Source organism: Melopsittacus undulatus, chromosome 1, assembly GCF_012275295.1.
Source record: "Melopsittacus undulatus isolate bMelUnd1 chromosome 1, bMelUnd1.mat.Z, whole genome shotgun sequence".
Lineage (NCBI taxonomy): Eukaryota > Metazoa > Chordata > Aves > Psittaciformes > Psittaculidae > Melopsittacus > Melopsittacus undulatus.
In genome coordinates, this window is record NC_047527.1 from 56564882 (window position 1) to 56587453 (window position 22572).

The window sequence follows — 22572 nt, forward strand, 5'->3', positions numbered from 1 at the left end:
ATTTGGAAATATTAGCCACTGAAAGTGACTCTTTGCAAGGCTGTTAGTAGTCATGGTTTTATTGCTCCTCAGAATATTCTTTTAGAATACTATTTTGTAAAACAAATGTTTTTTTGTCTGGGTCACTGAATCTGCATGTCCAATTAATGTACAATAACAGCAACAGGTGATGTAAGTTAACTTTTTTCACATGCCTGAAAAAAATAGATTTTTTTTCTTTCCTAATAAGATAACATAGATTAATGAGTGTGCCAACAGTTAATTGAAATGTTAATAGGGCCAAAATCATGCTGAAGTAAACTTGAGGTGTAGGTGTACTAGCCAGTTTTTCAGCTATTGTTAGGTTTCCAAAGCAATAAATTATTATCTAAGACCCAAAATCTTGCCACTTGGACTGTAACATATGGTACTATTTGTCACTCAGGCACAGAATAGGATCTCTGTTTTCATATTCATTCTACCTCCATTTCACAGATATCTTCTCATAGTTAACAACTGAAAATTCTTGTGTGTGAGTTCTTCGTTTTTGTTCTTTATCACCATTTCACAGATAGTAAGTAAGAAGAAATTATTTTCTGTGATAAAACACTGATTGGAAGACATAATAGGCATAATCAATAATTGCAAAACACATCCGACATCTAAAATATGCAATTATTATAATTGACTGACTTTTTCTTATGCCAGTAAATCTATGAACAAATATTAGCTAATGAATTGAAGGATATTTGAAGAACCTTAACTTTTTTTTTATATATTTGTCATTTAAATGTCACTTGACAGATACAGTAATAATGAAAAGCTATTTCATGGTATTTTTGTAGTGTTTTTTTTTGTTAAGAGACATTCTCAGGAAACTTATATGCTTATCTGATTTTCCTCTCAGTTTTGAAGAGAAATCTCTTTGTACTAACAGTCTCTCTAGTTATACCATGCTATGGAATGAAATCAATTTACATTTTTGTTTTTAATTTCTGTAGAATGTTTGTCATATGAAATAATTGTTACCAATTACAAAACTGTAAATGTCCCCCTAGAAAAATATTATAAAGACTAACTGGTCAAACAGCAGTGTTTGTCCATGGCATTTTATCTTTGTTCTTGTTTGGGTGATCATTAGAAATTGAGACAATAATTTATCTTCCGCTGAGCTTGAAAAGTAAAGTTCAAGTTTTATTGCTTGCTGTTGGTGTTATAAGCTTTAAAGTAAGTTTCCTTCTTCAAGATCTTATATTTTATCATTAACCACCAGGGCGTCTCTTATCCTGTTTTTTCTGGATCAAAAATTGAGATAAGAGAGTAACGTATCTTTGCATATACTAACTGAACTCTATGTACTGCTTTCATCTCTGGGATCCCCAACACAAAAAGGACATGGACCTGCTTGAGTGAGTCCGGAGAGCCATGATGCTGGCCAGAGGCCTGGAGCACCCTTCCTGTGAAGACAGACAGAGAGTTGGACTAGCTCAGCCTGGAGAAGAGAAGGCTCCAGGGAGATCTTAAAGCAGCTCGCAGTACCTAAAAGGGGCCTACAAGAAATCTGGAGAGGGACCTTTTACAAAAGCATACAAGGATAGGTCAAGAGGGAATGGCTGTAAGATGACAGAAGGGAGATTTAGATAAGACATTAGGAAGAAATTCTTCTTAATGAAAGTGGTGAGGCACTGGCACAGGTTGCCCAGAGAAGTTGTGGCTGCCCAGTCCCTGGCAGTGCTCAAGGCCAGGCTGGATGGGACTTTGAGCAACCTGGTCTCACAGGCAAGGTGTCACTGACAATAGCAGGGAGTTTTGGAACTGAATGGTCTTTAAGGTCTCTTCCAACCCAAACCATTCTATGGTTCTATGATTCTATGATGCTAAATTTAACCTTCTAACCATAACTAATGTGTTCATATTTTAGCTAAATGTGACTTAGAAATATATCTATATGCAAGAACCCTGAAGTTTGTCATCCAGTGGAATTAAACTGCAGTATACTTGCTTCAGCTTTGACATTATGCTGAGGCAGTTGCTTATGCTAACAGGCATTTTTAGGATCTCCTTCTAGAACTCTCAAGAGATATATAGCAATTTCTAATAACACAAATGCAAGCTGTGGAGTTAATAATTCTTTTGAAATGTTTCTAACACATCAATTATTAATTTAAATTTTTTATTTGTTGGCTTTCTACTGATGGCTTTATAGCTATATGTTGTGGTGGAGAGGATGGAAGGAAAGAAGAGCTATATAAATCAAAGAAAAGTCATTAGAAGTGCTTAAGCTGGAAATCCTGATATCTTTAGTATATTTCATTCAAAATAACAATCTCTCATCTTCAGAAGGGTAAAACATTTATAAGAAACTAAATGCAGGCCAACATGTAAAATATTCTAATAACTAGTACAAAATCTAAGATACTGACTGCTAGTTTCCAGTAAAGGAAAAGCTATTTCTCACATAAAAGGATTAAATCATCACATGAAACTGCTCACTGAGGAATGTCTCATAAACTGTGATTAGGACATTGCATTTTATAAATACCTTTTCTGGGTAATGGTTTTGGTATTAAAAGCTTTAGCCACAAACACAATGTATTTATTGTCATCTTCCTTGCTTTTCCAGAAATATTGGTCCTTGGTGCATTGTGCTTTAATGCACAGGAATAGATGTGTTTCAACAACAGAATGTGATTCTTGTATGTAAATTTCTCATCTCCAAACAGATATCATACTTTTATTTCTTTTAGAAGGAAAATAACATAAAATATGTATAAACCAAAGGAATGGGTTTGGTTTTGTACTTCTTTTTTTCTGCAAATGGGCCTTAACAAAAATGAAGGGCCATTTATTATACCATTGCAAGCTAACTAATACTAAGAATTTTTTAGGCCATTAATAAAGCCATTTGACTTTTTTTTAAGGCAACGTTTTATTTTCTCAGTAGAAAAGTATTTAAGCAAAATCTGCAGCTTCAAAAAAAAAAATCTTTGGAAACATATTTTCAGGTTTTGTTTATCCAAAAGCGAAAAACACACTGAAATTGTTTTACTGTTCAAGGAAAATATATGAATTTTCACAGGTGATATTCAGAATTTAATTTTATTTGACTGTAAAAGAAAAAAAAATACTGGAAGAGAGCTTGAAAATTAAAGAAAAAGAAGCACTTTATTTGAAGTCTCTTCAGGGAAGAAAATATCACTCATCACTAAATATGTGCAGGAAATGCGAACACAGGTCAAGTTTAAAGAAGATATAGTAATAAAAACAAAATGAAAGACGCTTGCTTAATATATGACAGAGACCCTACATAATAACTTTAAATGTATGTGAAAGAACAGAAATATTCGTATTGGGAAGGTTCCTTATGTTTCCTCTTAAAAATTTAGGAGTAGAAAGGAGACATAGAGCATGTTGAAACTCCAGGAACCTGCAAGCAACATGTTCTAGAAGCCCTTTAGAGAACTACTAAACCATCTCTTCATATGACTGTCCTAAAAACAGTGTAGCTGGAACCTTAAAGTGAAAAGCTGATACTGAAGATGAAGTATCAACTGTCCCTGCTCTAGCAGCTGTTAATGGAAAGATAACTTTTCTTTTGCTCTGTATCTTCTGTAGACATTTTCCCCAGGCAAGGTGGACCTGCTGGAAAACCATTGCTGGTAATCATTTATACCGGTTCCTGCTCAGCTGACAGAAAGGCAACGCCATAGTTCTCGCATTATAAATGCTCATCAAACATGAAAAACAGCAAACACAGTCTTTGATAACTGCAAAACAATGTTTTTGCCTTCATGACAGTAGGTAAGCCTTGGACTGTCTTTTTGTACAGCTTGCAAACCTGATACTGAAATTTTAGAATGAATCACATTAACTCCACTCTAATCCAGAATAATTTTCTGTTATTATTCTTGCACTTTTAAATTACTACAATGGATTACTAACAGTTTGCTAAATACATTAAATCTGTTTGAATACAGCCAAAAAAAAAAAAAGCTGGCAATCATCTTTGTCAGTGTTAAGTTAGTAAGATATATTTAATCAAACATATGCATACGCTAATATAAGATATAGAAATAAAAATAAACTAGTGTTCAGTGGCAGTAGAAATCTAGAGTGTTCTACTTCACCTTGTCTTTACAAAAAAAGAAAGAATTGGTCAGGGATGTGGAAGCTGGGAACAGGCCTGGTTGCAGTAACCATGACAAGGTATAGAGTTCAGCGCCCAGGGAGAAGAGTGCATGACAAAAAGCAAGACATGACACTGCACCTGACTTGGGATGATCTGCACTCATACTGTATCTTTGTATTTTTGGCTTGTAGGAAGTTAAATACTTTGTTGCACAGTGGACATGTAATATTCAATTAAACCTACCCTCAGGGAGAAAAGCTATTTGAATAATGCTGTAATCTTAATGAAATGGGTAAGATTTCAAACGTGGAAATGTGAATATAGTATGGCTTAGGCTCTGTGAAATAGTCTTGCCTTTTATAACAAATGATCTGTTTATTTTTATGCTATATTTGACCATATTTGCAGATATTTAAAAAATAATGAATTCTTATCTACCTACAATCTAGATACATGCATATTATATGGTAAATAATTTTAAGCAGATACCATGTCCATTTCTGACATTTAAAGGTGGGTTTTTTTCTGCTTGGGGAAAAACAAAACACAGTGGTGAGATCTTATAATTTAAAGACCTCAAAGAAATGCTGAAGTGTAAACTACTGGTTTATAACTGATTTAATGCTCTCAAATGAACAGTGTGATGTAAAGGTACTTTTATACCATTTCCCCAAACATACAATCCGACCTTTACCTGATTCTGGAAATTTTGAATGATTAAAAATATCTTGATGCTAGCATGAGGTAAATGCAAATGCTTTCTGACTCTCCCAAATGGATTGTGTATTGTGAAAATAGAGGAAAACTCATACTTGTTCAATGTCTGATGCAGAAACACCAATCCCCCATAATATCCAGTCACTATTATTAGGAGTTTCATGCAGAAGGAACATAGTGGTATCTCTCTGCCTACAGGTACCATCTAAGTGCACAACAAGGAGTGCTTTTAAAAGTTTAATCTCAGCTTCTCAGCTTTCTGTGGTAAATGCCATATTCACTGACCCAAGTAGCTACATTACAGTCACTGCAGGATTTCTACCACTCTTAGGATTAATTACCCACTAAACACAATGGTCATGGCATAATCAGCAACTCTGATTATTATGATTGCAATATTATTATACACACAAATGCAGTCTTAAATCTCTACTGTACATCCCCAAAAAATCATCGAATCACAAATGGTTTTCACTGGTAGTTTTCCATAAAGATTATTTCTAATTAAATGTCAGATGACAGCGGATTTCATTAGGCATTAAATGTAGAGAGTGTACTTCTCTTAGATGGAAGACCTTACAAGGCTAGACGAGCTCCATCTGCCGGGTTTGAAGTTAGGAGTTTTCCTTCTCCTATGAAGATGGTTTGTCTTCACTAACGAAGATTCAGAAAAGCCTCTAACCATGCATTCTGAACAAGAACCAATCTCGAGTGACCAAAGATACAACAGCACAACATCAAATGTCTAGGCGGGATTCTTACTTAGAGGCGTTCAGTCATAAGCCCGCAGATGGTAGACTCATGCCAGTGGCTCCTCAGCCAAGCGCACGCACCAGGGGTCTGAACCTGACTTGTCTGTAACAACAGGGGAGGGTCAAAACAGCAGGTGACAAGGCGCATTGGAAGCCGCAGATCCAGCCTTGCATGTAGGCAGACCAGGACTTTGGTCACTCGAGATTGCCTCAGGAGATGTCAATCCTGGTCGGAAACTTCTTGATTGCCTAAGCAGCCTTTTTTCCAAACAGACTTGCCTATCCCGCATACCCTTGGTCATCGTGGTTGTAGTAAGTGTGGGTAAAGCCCTTCCCAAATGTTCGCTCGTGAAGCCAAGCCATCAAATGTAGAGAGAATACTCTTTCAGGTAAAACCATGACTACTTGGAAACTCTATTCCCAAATACTGGCAATCCCCAATACAATTTCCATTGTGTTGCAACACACCTAAATTCTTGACCATGTTTGTTGTTTGGTTGCTGGTTTTGTTTTTTTTTGTTGGGTTTTTTTTTTGTTGTTTTTTTTTTTTTTTAACTACTAAAATAATAAAACTGCTGCACAATAGCCAAACACCTATTGTGGAAAAAAAGGAAAAAAGTAGCACAGCACATAAAGTAGTATATCTTTGTTTTCCATTTATTTCTATTCTATTTTGATTTTGACAAATTACAATATTCTTAATTACAAAGTATTATTTTGGGGTGTTATATAAATCGTTTCAAAGAATAAAATATCAGTGAGTATAACTAAGCAGTTTTGAACTCTTTCTGCCAGTTTCCCAGTACAGGATTTGAAAAGTTGCTGATACCCAAGATGTAGATAAGGGACTACAGAAAACTTGAAATGTGCATGGAACAATTTTGCTCATTGGTTAACAGATTGAGTCCTAGTAGCATTATAGGCAATATTCTTTTATAATCCTGATCATAATTCCTTTAAGATCAATCTTAAAAAGAATTAGGTTTCTTCCAGCTGCTGTTGGTCATATTCTCTTGAAGGTATTAGGCTGTGGTTTTCCTCAACACCTACAGTACACAATATATTTGCCTCTACTGTATTTCAAGTACAAAAGAATGTCAGTGCATCAAAACAAAGGATGATATGCTGGAGGACTTTATCCTTCAAGGAGACAGAGTGAATGTACACTTCCCTTGTACAAGTCATGTTTTATTTTTATAGTCTTTCATGTTTATCTCCCCAAAATTACTCTTTCTACTTGCTTTCGTCTTATCATCATGCAAGCATTCTTTCTTTGTCTCACACACATACACATCTCTACTTTCCTAGGATTTCCCCACCTATATCCAATTGAACATTCCTTGATTACAATTTTAGCAAATAAAAATAACAAGCTATTCAACATCATCTGCAACAGCAGAAGATAGAGGCTGTTTGGGTTTTTCCCCAGTTAAAATAATTATCAATCTAATAGTTTGAACTCCAAATTGCCAGACTGTTGGAAAGAGTTAGGGAAGATTAAATATCAGTTTTAATTAATGCTCACTTTACCAAGTGACAGGCTGAAAAATTCTTGGGACTTGCTGGCCTCTGTAAGAGAATAAACGAAGGTCTGGTCCTTGTCCTGAAGAGATTAACCTCAAAGAAAACTTAATATTTAAAGACAACTAATGTGAGAGAGAATGATTAAGTTGTCTGCCAAAAGGCTCCCTAGGAATCATTTAATATTTAAATACACTTAAATACCCAGAATGGAATGAATGGTTGAAGGCTGCCACATTCAACTCTCTATTCTTGTCCCTTTAACTTCAATCAACCTAGCTTATACATGCCAGCCCCTACTCTTAACAGCTTGCTGCCTATTTCTTTAGGAATTAATATTTCATTAAAATAAAGGTTAGCACCATAGGGTGTTAATGGCATTGCATTTCTATTCACAACACTAAGTGTTACTTGAATCATCAATAGAAGAAACAAATGGAATGACCTTTCTTGAAAGATACTGCAGGAAGAGAAATGTCAATAGAAGCAAATAGTGTTTTGTATATCACCTTACAAATAGCTACTTCCTGTTTATGCTCTTAAGGGAATAGACTTCTTTTTGAGCCATCCGCTTGGCAGAAGGGATCACTTGCCAACATGGGAGTGAAATAAGAGCTCACACACATCCCTTGCGGCATCCTGCTGCTCAGCTGCAGCAATCAAATATGCATGAAGCTCTATGCTCCTTCAAAATGGAAACAAGTTTAGGACCAGCAGATTAGAGAAATCAATTACTTTATCTCCTGCTATCCTGTCCTTTTTAAAGTTCCAAGATGGCCAAGCAAACAGAGACAAGGCCATAATACAAATGCTGTAAAAAGACCATGATTCCAAAAACATCCAAGACTTTAAGAAGCAAACACTATTAAATACAGATAATTTTTATACAGCTATATTTTGAATAATGCTTTATATCTTTGAGTTCTCCTAAAACTGCTGTAAAGCTTAGTGAAAACATTTTGACTTATTCTTAGACTTCCTGGAAGTTCTGTAATTTTATGTTGTTAGCTTGATCCCGGTGATTTTACATGTTAGAAAAAACTGCCAATAACTTATAAAGCAAAACCTCACCACCAAACAAATGTGAATCTTCAAGCACATTAATGTGATAGGCATATTTTTCTAAGTCAAGAATTTACCAACTTATCCACTCTACAATAGAGAAGGCATTTTGAAAGCAGTTGCTTTTGAAAGCAGCTGATGTTTAAACAATTAAGGCAAAAAGTCTGCACAACAAATCAATTAATTTTTTTTTCCATGCATCTGCAGGAAGGAACTCCAACTAGATTCATCTCTGAGCATTTTAAGGCTTTCTTTTTTATCCTCTTTATCCTTCTCTTAAACCACTAAGAAAAAGTATGATCAGAAATTAAGGAAGGCAACAAATAAAGCAAATAAATATACTGGGGAGATAAAACCATGTAATGTTAGTGTTATTTGACACAATGTGGGCTAACTACTTGTCCTCACTTGCCAGTCTCAACCATCACTGGCCTGTCAATAAGGATTCACCTTTGTGCTTGGTTTTAGCCATGTTAATCCATTATGTGCTCAATATAGATCAGTCCCAGCGTCCAAATCCTAATCAGAATTGAGACTGATGAGTTTATTGAAGCATTGTCAAGAGTTCAAGCATTTAATATTGCAGAACTTTACATCTCAAGAATATAGAACCCTCTGTAACAGTTATGGGACAGGGATTTAAGATCGTGGAAAAATAAATCACTTTTGTTTCTACAAACATAATAAATTTAACACTCATTCTGGATGCCTCTTCTGCTATTCTCTCTCTGCCTTTAGCTAGCACATTTTACATGAACTGAAACATAGAATCATAGAACCATAGAATAGTTCAGGTTGGAAAGGACCTTCAGATCATCTAGTTCCAATCCCTCAGCCATTGGCAGAGACACACTAAACCATGTCACACAAGGCTCAGTGAGCTTTAACCCATTACCCCTTGCGCTGTCACTACAGTCTCTACTTAACTATCCCTAGTGTCTTTATACCCCCTTCAGATACTGGAAGGCTGCTATGAGGTCTCCATGCAGCCTTCTCTTCTCCAAGCTCAACAGATCCAACTTTCTCAGCCTGTCTTCATATGGGAGGTGCTCCAGTCCCATGATCATCCTCGTGGCCCTCCTCTGGACTTCCTCTAACAGCTCCATGTCCTTTTTATGTTGAGGACACCAGAACTGCATACAATAGTCCAGGTGAGGTCTCACGAGAGTAGAGTAGAGGGGCAGGATCACCTCCTTTGACCTGCTGGTCATGCTTCTTTTGATGCAGCCCAGGATACGGTTGGCTTTCTGGGCTGCAAGCTCATACTGCTGCCTCATGTTCATTTTCTGATTGACCAACACCCCCAAGTCCTTCTCCGCAGGGCTTCTCTGAATCTCTTCTCTGCCCAACCTGTAGCTGTGCCTGGGATTGCACCGACACAGTTGTAGGACCTTGCACTTATTGTGGTTAAACTTCATGCTGTTGGCATCAGCCCACCTCACAAGCGTGTCAAGGTCCCTCTGGGTGGCATTCTTTCCCTCCAGCGTATCAACTGAACCACACAGCTTGGTGGCATAGGCAAACTTGCTGAGGGTGCACTCAATCTCATTGTCCATGTCACTGACAAAGATGTTGAACAAGACCAGTCCCAACACCGATCCATGAGGGACACCACTTGTTACTAGTCTCCAGATAGACATTGAGCCATTGACCACAACTCTTTGCGTGTGGCCATCCAGCCTGTTTTTTATCCACTGAGTGGTCCCTCTGTCAAACTGATATCTCTCCAATTTAGAGACAAGGATGTCATGTGTTACAGTGTCGAACGGTTTGCACAAGTAGAGGTAGATGACATCTACTGCTCTACCCCTGTCCATCAGCTCTGTAGCCTCATCATAGAAGGCCATGAAATTGGTCAGGCAGGATTTCCTCTTAGTGAAGCCATGCTGTCTGTCACCATGTTTTTTTCCATGTGCCTTTGCATGCCTTTCAGGAGAATGTGCTCCAAGATTTTGCCAGGCACAGAGGTGAGACTGACTGATCTGTAGTTCCCTGGGTCATCCATATTCCCCTTCTTGAAAATGGGGGTTATTGTACCCTTTTTCCATTTGTTAGGAACTTTACCGGACTCCCATGACTTTTCAAATATGATGGACAGTGGCTTAGAAACTTCATTTCCTAGCTCCTTCAGGACACGCAGATGTATTCCATCAGGTCCCATGGACTTGTGTAAGTTCTCAAGATGGTCTCAAACCAGATCCTCTCGTACAGTGGGCCTAGGATCTTACTTCTCACAGTCTCTGCATCTGCTTTCCAAGAAAAACAAATTGTTTGTATGGATATACCTTAAACAAAGGACAGATTTCCGAAGGATAAAGAGTAAAGATAAATTGTACTTTTCTACTTTTCAAAAAAAACCCCTGATTTTCAGAAGTGCTTACAGGGGAAAAGAATTACCCTGTCTGGAATTGAAAAGAGCAATTCTAAATTACACTGTGGAGAACAATTTGATTGCTTTTATTCCCATTTTTCAGAATAGTTTTAATTCAGTTCAAAAGTTCATCTGAAAAACAAAAAGAATTCCCAGAAGAGAAAAAAAGGGAAAACAAAAAAAAAGATAAAAAACAGACTAGCAATGGAAAACTTATTGAAGCCTTAATTAAGTGGAGATACTTGATCACTCTGAAATCACTGCCTTGAATTTAATGTCTGAAGTACAATAACTAAAATGGTACCATTCAAAGCAATAGAATGGAACAACTTACTGTTTTTTTTGTTGTTTGTTTTCATTCTTGGGTTCTCCAGATCTCTGTTTGCAAGTGCCATTAAAAATGCATATTTATATGAGTCAATCACAAGCACAATAGAACTGGCAATGGCTAACATACTTCTTGCATATACATATCTCCTACAGGTCCAACATTTTTATATGCAGGGAAACAAGGTCTCCAAAGCTCTGAATAATTAGCTTTTCTGCAAGGAAAATTAGACCACTTTCCTTCAAATCATAGTAACCTTGAAGAAAATCTGTCAAAGTTAGGGTTTTGATAACATAGACAAAAAGGAGAAATCAGGCAGACAAAAGGAAAAAAAAAGGACATTTTATAGGGGAACACTGTAGGCTCAACAAAGAAGAAAGAGAAGTTGTTAAGCAGAATACAGACAAAATGAAACAGTGGACTAAAACTAAAGAAACAGATCAAAAAATAAAAAAAGTGACTTAATTTTAGTTTTTGCAGCCTATCAAATTAAGACACCCCAGTATGCAGGGGATATAATACATACATGTGTAATTAAGCTATCAAACCTTTACTCTGGGTTCTTACCTTTCAGAAAATTTAGTGCTGGGTTTTGGACTTTTTTTTGACAACTCCAGTTTCAATACCCTTTTGGATCATTAAGGAAACAGACACATTGTTGAAAGCTGTTTCATTAGCAGGTTACTTCACTGTAAATTAAAGGCCTGCAAGCAAGCATGTATGGCACATCGAGTATAGGACATGGACAGTCTTATTAAAAGCCCGAAGAATGTTTCTGACAAGAACTAAAGCAAAATCTAGAAAATTAAATGCAGGAAGTTTCCATATATTCAAAGTATCATTCAACTTCTAACACCTTTATTATGTTATGTATATAAAATATGTTCTGTTATGCATAAAAAGTAAAATAAATAATAAGGAATGCTTTGCTTTGATCTGTTTTTTTCCTATGTGCTATTATTTAATGTACTACCAAACTGTTGTACAGTTGATTTTATTTAAACCAAATTTACTCAATCCCACTGCTTTCTGATTCAGAGAAATCTCCAGGAACTTGCCTCCTTGTCTCATTTCAGAGATAGAAAACTATTTGTTTCCAACCAGCTATTTTTCAGCAGGCTGAGTCTTTACTTCCTACATTATAAAAAAGAAAGCAAACAGAAAACTCTGACTTAATAGTCATAAAGATCATCAGGAAAAACAAAATAATCCAATGAATCAATCAAAAAAAAACCCCAAAGAAATAGGAAATACATATTCTGAGAGCTCTTGCCAGCTTCCTCCTAGTCATAGTGAGGGATTGTATTCCCCAAGTATCAAAGGAAGTTAAAGGACTCATGGACTTGCAGACCTTTCTGGTTACAAACATTCCATATTAACTTAAATATCCATGTTGTGTCCTCTTCACAGGTTCCTGAGATCACAGTGCCTGCAAAGCTCTTCCTCTAATAACTGAAACCTAGATGAAAGTTGCTGCAATCCCAGACAGCCTGCACAGCCCATTTCCCATATGAGTGGTGGTCAGTGACTCAGTTCTTTCTGAAAATTTTTTCCCCTACCATCAACAAAGTTACCTAAGAAGTAGCCTCCTAGAGCCCATGACAGAGCTGAGACACCTAGAGAAGCCAGAGGCTGCTCTGCAACTCCTGCATTAATGTCTGAAGGATCTTTCACTGAACTTAAGCCATGTGTTCAGTTCTGCTTAACTAATACAATGTGACAAATGGGCAAAGAAATTCATACTGTAATTACACCAGTTAAGCAATTCTTATAATTGCTTATAGCTCTATGATTGTTTACTCATAGCTCTGCCGGCTTAGAAGTATTAAGAGTCTAAATGGAGAGAAGTGCAAATGAAAGTTACACCAATTACTGATAAAAACTGCTAAAAATGACACAGGAGTAAGTCTAGTCAGACATGCTAACAACTATGCATTAATTATCTTCATAGGTTTTGGTAGCACTTTATCTTTCTGACATTATTTAAATTAGAGAGCAATGTGTTGCATTACTGGACCTGCGGGAGGTAGGATATCGCTAAACGGGGAGCCCATGGGCTTGAATAGTAAGTTAGAGGCTATGCCTTATTTAGCACATTTTTTAGTGCCACAAGGTGCTCATACTGAACTTCAAACAATATACTTAGTAGACTCCCACATTTGAATTGCATGGGCTGAATTTTTTGCTGTGATAGTTCCACACAAGCTTATAAAAAAATAAGGGGCCTAAGGGGCACATAGGCAGTAACTCGGCAGAATGTTCATCAGCCTGGATTTAATATTAGGGAAGAAACCCGTCAACTGAACTGTGAGGGCAGAACATTTTGTATCTCTAAGGTATACAGCAGTCAAGTGCAACCCCTGGCAAAGATACTGCCATAAGAACTGTCCAGGGGTTATTCAACAATATGTCTGAAAGGACATTAAACTCCTTAATCAGTAAGACATCATAACCAATGCAAACCTATGCCCATCCTCAGAATAGCAGCAACAGGGCATTGAACCACTTTTTCTGATTCACCCTCTCAATACACATGGGGACAGGTTTTCAACTTCTATTTTTAATTAGGTTTGTCTTCAGAGTGACATGTCTGAGTGGAAATGAGGGATCTCTTTTCAGCCTGCCACCACAAGAGAAACTAATTAATTTTCATTCATAAATGCTAAGTATGGTCATACCTTTGCTGACTTCCTAAGTGAACTATGTGTATTTGCCTCTGCTTTCAGCTGGCACTCAGCACCCTAAATATCTGTGTCCTCTACTGAATCAACAGATTTCCTTCTTTTCTTTATACCAGGTGAATGACACAAGTAAATGCACAATGAAATCTGTGGGTCTCACTTTGGAGAGAAAGTTTCCATTGTAGAATTCTTCAAAGAAAAGGCTCCAATTCTTTTCCATCACTTTAGCATTTTTAACATTCCTATAAGATGGTGGCACACATGCTTTTTCTAAAGAAAATATATTCTCATAGGCAAAAACTCAGTAGATTGGCAAGGATTACTCTTTCTTGTTTTGGCTAGATCCAGGAAGCAAAGTATTTAATGTGGATTCTACTGTTTCTAAAAACTAACACAACAATTGATGAAAAGGTGTCAGCTTTCTTGTGAGTGCTATAAGAAATTCCTTTGAGGAAAAGCACAACAGATCAACTCTTAGAGGGCTTTTGGACTAGCAGAACCCAAAAGCTCAGCTTTACAAAATTATTTTTCAAGGCAGAAACAGAAAAACAAACCACCACACACACTCTTTTAATCTTAACAACTTAGTAAAGTCAGAAAGGCTCAATATACAACCTTTATTCATACTGACAGCAATTTTTGCAACTGATATTTACCAAATACGATTTTTGTAAGTGATATTTACCAAATACAATTTTTTGTAAGTGGTATTTACCAAGTACAACAGCATAATATAATAACACTGTGCAACCATATTTCAGACATATATTCTGACCTGTCTGTAGGTGGGGGAAAAGAGTATACATAAATAAGCTACTGTAATAACAACTGAAAAATAGTATTTTTTCTGTTTTCTCCAATTTCTTTCAATTGTTTTGTTGCTATCACCTAGAAATGATACTTAATTTCTTCCTTTTTGGGACTCTTGAATATGTGTTTTACACATATATTGTTAATTTGGAAAAATATATGTAACACATGAAGTTTTTAAAACTGTTTCCTTCTTTGCCATTGATCTAGGTCCCAGTAAAGTGACTACAGTACATCACAGCAGCCAGAATGAAACCAACACTGTTGTCAGAACCATAAGGCAGAGGGAGAGCTTAACTCCACAGTGTTGGTACAAGGAAGACTTATAGCATGTAAGGGAAGTACCAGTAACCTACAGTATTATCTAAGTTCACAGTTCAGGTACTGTGGTGGCGCTGCTTTCAAAGACTTGGGTTTACTTGTAGTGAACAAAGAAGATTCAGGCTAATCCCAATATTTTTTTGGGAAGTTTAGAAACAAAGACCATTTAGACCTAAATTGTACCAGCAGTGCAACAAAGCTATATAAACTAACTCAGAACAACCTAGCTTGAGTAACCCACATGTTGATAAGATGAAATACAGCAAAATGAAGTCCTCAGCTTCAACAGTAATAAGGTTCTCCACACAGGGAGTAAAAGAAGGCTGCAACATGAGGCCTGGGTCTAGTCTCTTTCTATGTTGTCACTCAAAACAACATGCTGATTTTTTTTTATTTTTTTTCCAGAGACTATATAAATAAAAAATACTCTAATTTCACCTTAATTTAAGTGTTAACTAGCTAAGCAAATAGTACAATGCAATGTAAATTTAGCTAAATGGGGGGTTTTGAGAAGATTGTTTTAGAATTATACAAACATTTCCTTCACTCTCTTTTGAAATAGGCACCAGCATCCCCATTACTCTCCATTATTGTCTACATTTAATATTTGTTCTTACATTAAAAGCCCTCTCTGATTTGGAAAAAGAGCATAAACAACCAAATAGACAAATACAAAAACAAAACCCTGGATGGGAAAATCATAAGCATCCAAAACAGTGAGAAAAAGTAGAGAACCACTAAACAGAAATAATTCTCAGAAGGTGAGCTAAGAGAAATGGAATTTTTTTTTTGCTGGCAGGACCAAAGTCATCATAACTGCATATGCCTGGAGGGCCTCCCCTAACTTCTTTCTTCCTAACCCAAAGGATAGTTAGTGCAGGTATGCCAGCAAGATGTTGACAAGGAGCTGTCCAAATTTTTGTTAGGTTCAGAGGGCTGTGCAAAAGAAAAGATGTGATGCAATCTAACGCTGAATGAGATTCTTGAGGAGACAGGAGAGGAGTTGCAACCTATGCAAGTGTGCAGATATGAATCAAACTCTTCTTATAGTAGTGCATAATGCCGACCCAGAATATCAGACCAGCTCAACAGCTGGACAATTCCAGCATTTCTGGTTGTAGATAACCATCCAGCTAACAGGCAGGGTACACAACAAAACAACCACACACTAGGTGCATAACATGCTGTCCTGGATTAAACCAAATCCTCACAGTACTCTCTCTCACTACCCCCTTGCTCCAACAACTCCCGGAGAGTTAGGAAGGAAAATCCAAAGAATGTAGCCCCCACGGACTGAGATAAGAACGGTTTAATTGCTAAGGCACAACACAAATCACTATTGCCATTACTACTACAAATAATAATGATAAAACCAATAACAAGCGAAAAGAATACAACACCCCACCAGCCACCGACCCATAACTCACTCCACCCTGCCCGGCTGAGCACCACGTGCTCCCTCCTCCGTCTTCCTCCAGAGCTCCACCCCTGCAGTTCTCTCTCCCAGTTGCATCCTGGGCATCCCGTGCTATGGTATGGAATACCTCATTGGCTAGCCTGGGTCAGGTGTCCTGTCTCTCCTTCCTCCCGGCCTCCCCTCCTCCCCGGCAGAGCACGTGCTCAGAAAAGGCCTTGAACAAAAACACCCTCAAAACATGCTCGCTATCAAGCAACTGTTCCCAGCCAAGAAGTCAAAACACAGCACTGCACCAGCTACAAGAAGGAGAAAAAATGGCTGCTACTGCTCAACCCATGCATAGTTTATTAAATAAGCACATTAAAGCAAACGAGCATGCTAATGTAAATCAGGTCTATATCTCCCTAGATATGGTAAATAAGGACAATAAAGTGAATAATATATATATAAGTAAATTACAGACAAAAATTAGTAGTGCATCAAATCATTACTGTATAAAGAGAATAGTGATTAAGAAGAAATACATTGCCACTTACCACCAAATCATCATCCAAGCCCACACTTCAAGCTGGGAAGCCCTGTTCCAGCCCATGACAGGAGTCTCAGGTAACTGGGAAAATCCTTATGCGGTGCATGCACCCATACATGAGGCTTTGGATTCATCCACAAGAGGGTCCCATTTTTATACCATTAGAAAAGCAACTGGTTTTATGCCAGATCTGTAATTGTTTACTCAGGGGTCCATGCAAATTCTCATGATTTCACTGTTGTCCACATTGAGAGAATTGGCCAGGTGCCCTGGTGCAGCCAAATTGAAGGTCATATAACAACTGCACACCTATGTTTTCCTGCCTCTTTCTGACAAACAATCATGACAAACATAAATATATACACTCTATCAAATACACTGTGGCAAACAGCATACTTTGTACAGTAACACAGATACCTGAAATAGAATCATAGAATGATAAAATCATAGAAGAGTTAGGATTTGAAAGGATCTTAAGATCATCTAGATCCAACCTCTCCGCAATGGGCAGGGACACGTCACACTAAACTATGTCACCCAAGGCTCTGTCCAGCCCATCCCTTGAACACCACCAGGGACGGAGCATTCACAAATTCCCTGGATAACCCATTCCCGTGCCTCACCACCCTCACAGTAAAGAACTTCTTCCTTATACCCAGTCTAAACTTCCCCTGTTTAAGTTTTAAGTTCCCCTTGTCTTACCACTAAAGTCCCTAATGAAGAGCTCGTCCCCAGCATCCTTATAGACCCCCTTCAGATACTGGAAGGCTGCTATGAGGTCTCCATGCAGCCTTCTCTTCTCCAGGCTGAACAGCCCCAACTTTCTCAGCCTGTCTTCATATAGGAGGTGCTCCAGCACCCTGATCATCTTTGTGGCCCTCAGGAGTTGCTCCTTCCTTGTAAACCAGGCAGTGATATAACAAAGGAGATGCAAAATCTTAATGTGTGATGGAAGAAAATAAGTTTTAAGTATATCAAAACCCCAGTGTTTGATTCCATAATCCACCACTAGAAATTTCTCTTTTCAACTTTGTCGTGGTTTAAACCAAGTCCCCCAACTCCCGGAAAGTTAGGAAGGAAAATCCAAAGAATGTAGCCCCCACGGACTGAGATAAGAATGGTTTAATAGCTAAGGCATAACACAGAATCACCACTGCCATTACCACTACAAATAATAATGATACAGCAAACAACAAGTGAAGAGAATACAACACCCCACCAGCCACCAACCCATAACTCACTCCACCCTGCCCGGCTGAGCACCATGTGCTCCTTCCTCCATTTTCCTCCAGAGCTCCACCCCTCCAGCTCTCTCTCTCCCAGTATGCATCCTGGGGCATCACGTGCTATGGTATGGAATATCTCATTGGCTAGCCTGGGTCAGGTGTCCTGTCTCTCCTTCCTCCCGGACTCCCCTCCTCCACCTGGCTGGAAAAAAAAAACTTGAACAAAAACACCCTCAAAACATGCTCAAACCATGACAACCTTTTTTTTTCTCCTGTGAAGGAAGTCATTAATATTTTTAACTTTCAAGTAATCTTTTGAATGACTAAACTAATATTTTGTTAAACTTAAACTGGATTCTGTCTCTGAGAAGCTATACAGCAAGCAAAACACTTCCTGTGCTCCGAAAGATTACTTTTCTACAAAAAGGAGAAGAATAAAAATGTTATATTTCACTTTAAGCTTAAATTAATTTGAGATGGCTATTGGACTTTAAAGGCTCTTTTTTGCTCTCCTCTTACAGGGTCTTTTCACCTCTAGTAGAAAGCTAAAAATAGACTCACCACAAAACTCAGATGCTGTTTCATGTATTAGAGATGACTGATTGAATTTTTTTAAAACTTCTTGATTTAAAGATCTAAAATAAACTCTAAAAATAATCTGTATCCCTCCAGCTCAGTTCAGTTTGAATCTCAACTCACCATTTTCCTTTGATAGTCTTTGTAAGTTGCAGGCACAGCCTCAAGCAAAGACAATTCCAAGAAACTGCTGTAAGGATGCATTTTTCATACCAATAAGCAAGAGAGAAATTTAAAGTCATGTTCCTGCCATGCAAGAAATATAATCATACTTACAAAAATAAAAGTGAAAATAAAAAATATTTTAATGTTAGATGCTATTAGACATTATTTCAAGAGAATAGTAGTTAAATATTGTTACTATATTCTACACTGCGTAGGGAAATAAATGGTATTTAATATTCTTAAATGTGTGTAATTTAAATTTCTATCCCTGTTGTAGCACTTTGTAAAGAACCTTAGGGTTTTTTTCCCATCTTTAGAAAGCTGCAGTGGTATTCTATTCAAAATATGATCCAGTCCAGCCTTGTTTACTTCAAAAGTTCTCTACAGTTAGAGTTAGTTGTTTATCTCAGAGGAGGATGAACAAATATTTGAATACAAACAACAATCCTACATTAATACGTTGTCATGATTGAACACCTTGAAATGATAATAGTATAGAACACTAAAGATTTTAAGTCCCAAGAGAAACTTTAACATGAATGTACTATACCTACAAAGCATTGTATTTTCCTAAATATATTTTCTAGTAAAAAATTAAGAGGAGAAAAAGCTTTGTGGCTTTTTCTTCTGTTATGGGCAAATAAAGCCTCCTAAATAGATAAAGATTAATATTGCAGATCAAATCAAAGAACGTAACATTTTAAAGGCCTAATTCACATCTTACTGTTGCTTTACAAGACTTATCTGTCCAAATAAAAAAGAATAAAAATGATACTGACAGCTCTTCAGAAATTCTCAGAGAAATCTGTTCACCAATGGAGTCTGCAAGTCTTACTAAACAGAAAGCTAAAGGGATACCAACAGAAAAATAATCCCTTGAGCCTTAGAAATGTTTAGGCTCCTTCCTTCCTTCCTGCTTTCCTGCCTTCTTGCCTGCCCGCCCTTATATATATGTGTGAGTGTATAAAGGCATTTCATTTATATGTGTGTGTGCTCTTACTACTGATATGCAACTTAAAATTCCAGTGCCCTTCCTGGTACCCACATGGGTATATTGTACTTACACAAGTATGAACAGCACTGAGAGCTCCAGGGTCAAAGTTTGACAGTGGAACACGTGCATTCATAACCTGTGGGGCTCTCCTGTAAGTGGTCTTAGGCACTTCACCTACACAGCAGCTAACCCCTGGTCTCCCTCTGTTGATGCATCTGGACCTTCAGGCCTCTGAGGTTTGTGGTACTCCTCTAGATACTGGCACTCAGACCTCTTATTGTGATCAAAGGCGAGTCCACCTTGAAGATCACATACTCAGAACTGAAAGTGCACCCACACAGACTCTATTTGAAGTTGACTTTAATAAGACCATAGGATAGACTGCAGTGATAAGGCACAGTCAGACAAGTATATTGATCAGTTCCTGTTTACACTTGACTAGCCTTTTTTATCCCCATTTCCCTCCATTTTCCTATGCTTGTCCCTCTTTCTTTCACCTTTATACCTCCCTGTGGCCCTTTCTTTAAATAAGTCTCACACGTTGTCACAACCCCTTTATAAAGCACCCTATAATACACTTTACATAGTCCCAAAATGCTTTCCCCTGCATTCCTGTAGCCCTTTAGGCCATGATCCTACACTTACCATTGCTCTTTAGATGCCCTTAAAGTCCCAGTGTTTAGGTGGTCAGCCCTAAACTCACAACCACAACCAATAGCACATGTGGACTGACTCCTGTCTAGGTTCATAAGGCTATAACAAACCCCAGAATTCACACAAGCTCTCCTGCTTTTTCCAGACTTAGGTATGAAGAACTGTTCACTGACATCTTGTGCCACAGTGCTTTGTATGTCTGCTATTGCCAAACTTGGTTTGCTGGTGTTTGGCCTAGTACCGCACTCTGGGAGCTTTGTCATAATTTGATACAATACTTCTGTCCAAAAGGCAAGACAAATGAGAAAACAGGTCAGAGATGGGAAAGTATTCATGAATTATATTTTCATTGTAATATTCTTACTGCTGTTCTCAGCCTCCAGGAGCCTCTGTTAGTAAAGTTAGTATTTTATAATGAGCTGATCTGCACTTCTTACTGACTTCTGAAACAGAATATGCAAGGATCAATAGAAAGCTAAACCTGATAGTTGCCTCCTCATAGGTTAGCATCATGGGACTAAGAAGGTTGCATATATCATTCGTGACAGATTCAGCTACAGATTTTTATCATTGGCAGAATGATGTAACCCTCATTACAAAAGAGCATTGTTTAATTGATCCATTTTCTCCCAGCAGCCCTGGTATGGTTTTTTTCCCCTTACAATATAATGGCCAAATTGCAGTTCAGCTTCAATCAAGTGAAAACATTATATTGCAGCAGGAATAAGAAATACTCTTTGCACATTTAGATTACCTTGATTTAAACATGAGAAAATCATTATATTATTAATGTTACAGAAGCTGCCAGAGAACATTTTATATATTAGTTAAGTTAGTGCAACGAAACAATTAAAGGTGGGGTGGGTTTTTTCTGTTTTATTTATTTATTTATGTTCTGGCCCCCAACCTTTTCCTAGTTCCCAAATCTTTCTTTAGGTTTGCCAGAGTTTACTTAGCTTGGCACACAAGCCTTATCATTACTACCTCAAACACATATGAACAAGGGAAATTTTTTATTTTCAATTATAGTGAAAGTCTTAAAGCAACAAGTATTACAATTAAGTCCTGCAATGCATAGTACAGAGGTGATAATGATAACCCCCACCATTTTTTGCTAAAGGCTGACTACACTGCATAGAATTTAAACAAAATGCCTATAGGCATGCTAAATGGCTTTAAATAGGCAATCATTTCAGAAAAGCAGGATAATAACTTTTTCCCTCACCACATGGAATTCTGGTGGAGAAAAACAAAACAAATACTTTTATCTACAAAAGGCAATTGTAAAGAAACAAAGTACCCAAGGTGCATGCTTTGTAACTGACCAGAAGCCAAACTGAGAACCAGTTATTTCAAAAGTCTAGGCTCTAGGCCCAGGTACTGACAAGAATTACATGTTTTCTGTTGTGGCTTATTTCTCACCTCTCGTGTTTCAAGTAACGGTATCTGTTGGCTTAAAGAATTAATATCTTTAAGCAGCTTATTTTTGCTTTGCAGCAAGCTCTACCCTTCTACTTCTCACTGGAACAATAAAAAACCCAGAGCCTTCCCTTGTTAGAAAGTAATTTCCTTTCCTCTGCAGATCATGCCAAATCAAGCACAGAGAAGAATATATAAGAATATATTGAAGAGCTTGGTTACAGTTCTGTACCTCCCTATCCACTTTCATGAAGACCAAACTTCCTCAAATCCTAAGTGTCTCTATCTTTAGTAAGTGCTTTTATTCCTATTTGGGATAGCATTTGCCATATTGTTCCTAAATAACATTCACTTTGCTTCAGAGCTGGAGGGCCACTTGCTTTGGTTTTGTGTATGTCAAGCTCATAAGGCAGGACAGCAAGCTCAGAAGTAAAGCAAATGGTTTTCAGCAATGGATTTCTAGACTTCATTCTGTCCAAAATTGTTTTATAAACTTTATGTTATTTGATGAAAATCTCGCCTCCAGGCACATGTGAAACAGCTCAGAGACATGAGGTGGGGGAACCTCAGTAACCTGTTCAGAGAAACAGAATCATGGCCTCAGCCCCTCCAAGGGACTGATCAGCCCTTAGACTAGGTTGAGACCTAGTACCATCAGTCAAAAACAGAGGTTCTCCAGACCTTGCGGAGGAAGGTGTTGCTGTTGAAGGCGTTGCTGCCAAAGGTGTATGGGACTCATTCTGAGGATTAAGTGAAGTACATTTTGAGATTGCAAAATACTTACTATGGGATGTTTAAACAAGGAACCAGATACAGAGAAAGTGTGGTTTGGAGAGGAACACACAAGGGAAAACAGGAGTAAGGAGATAAAAGATGATGGTTATGTAGGAACAGGTTGCTGGCTTGCATGCTTGTTTGACT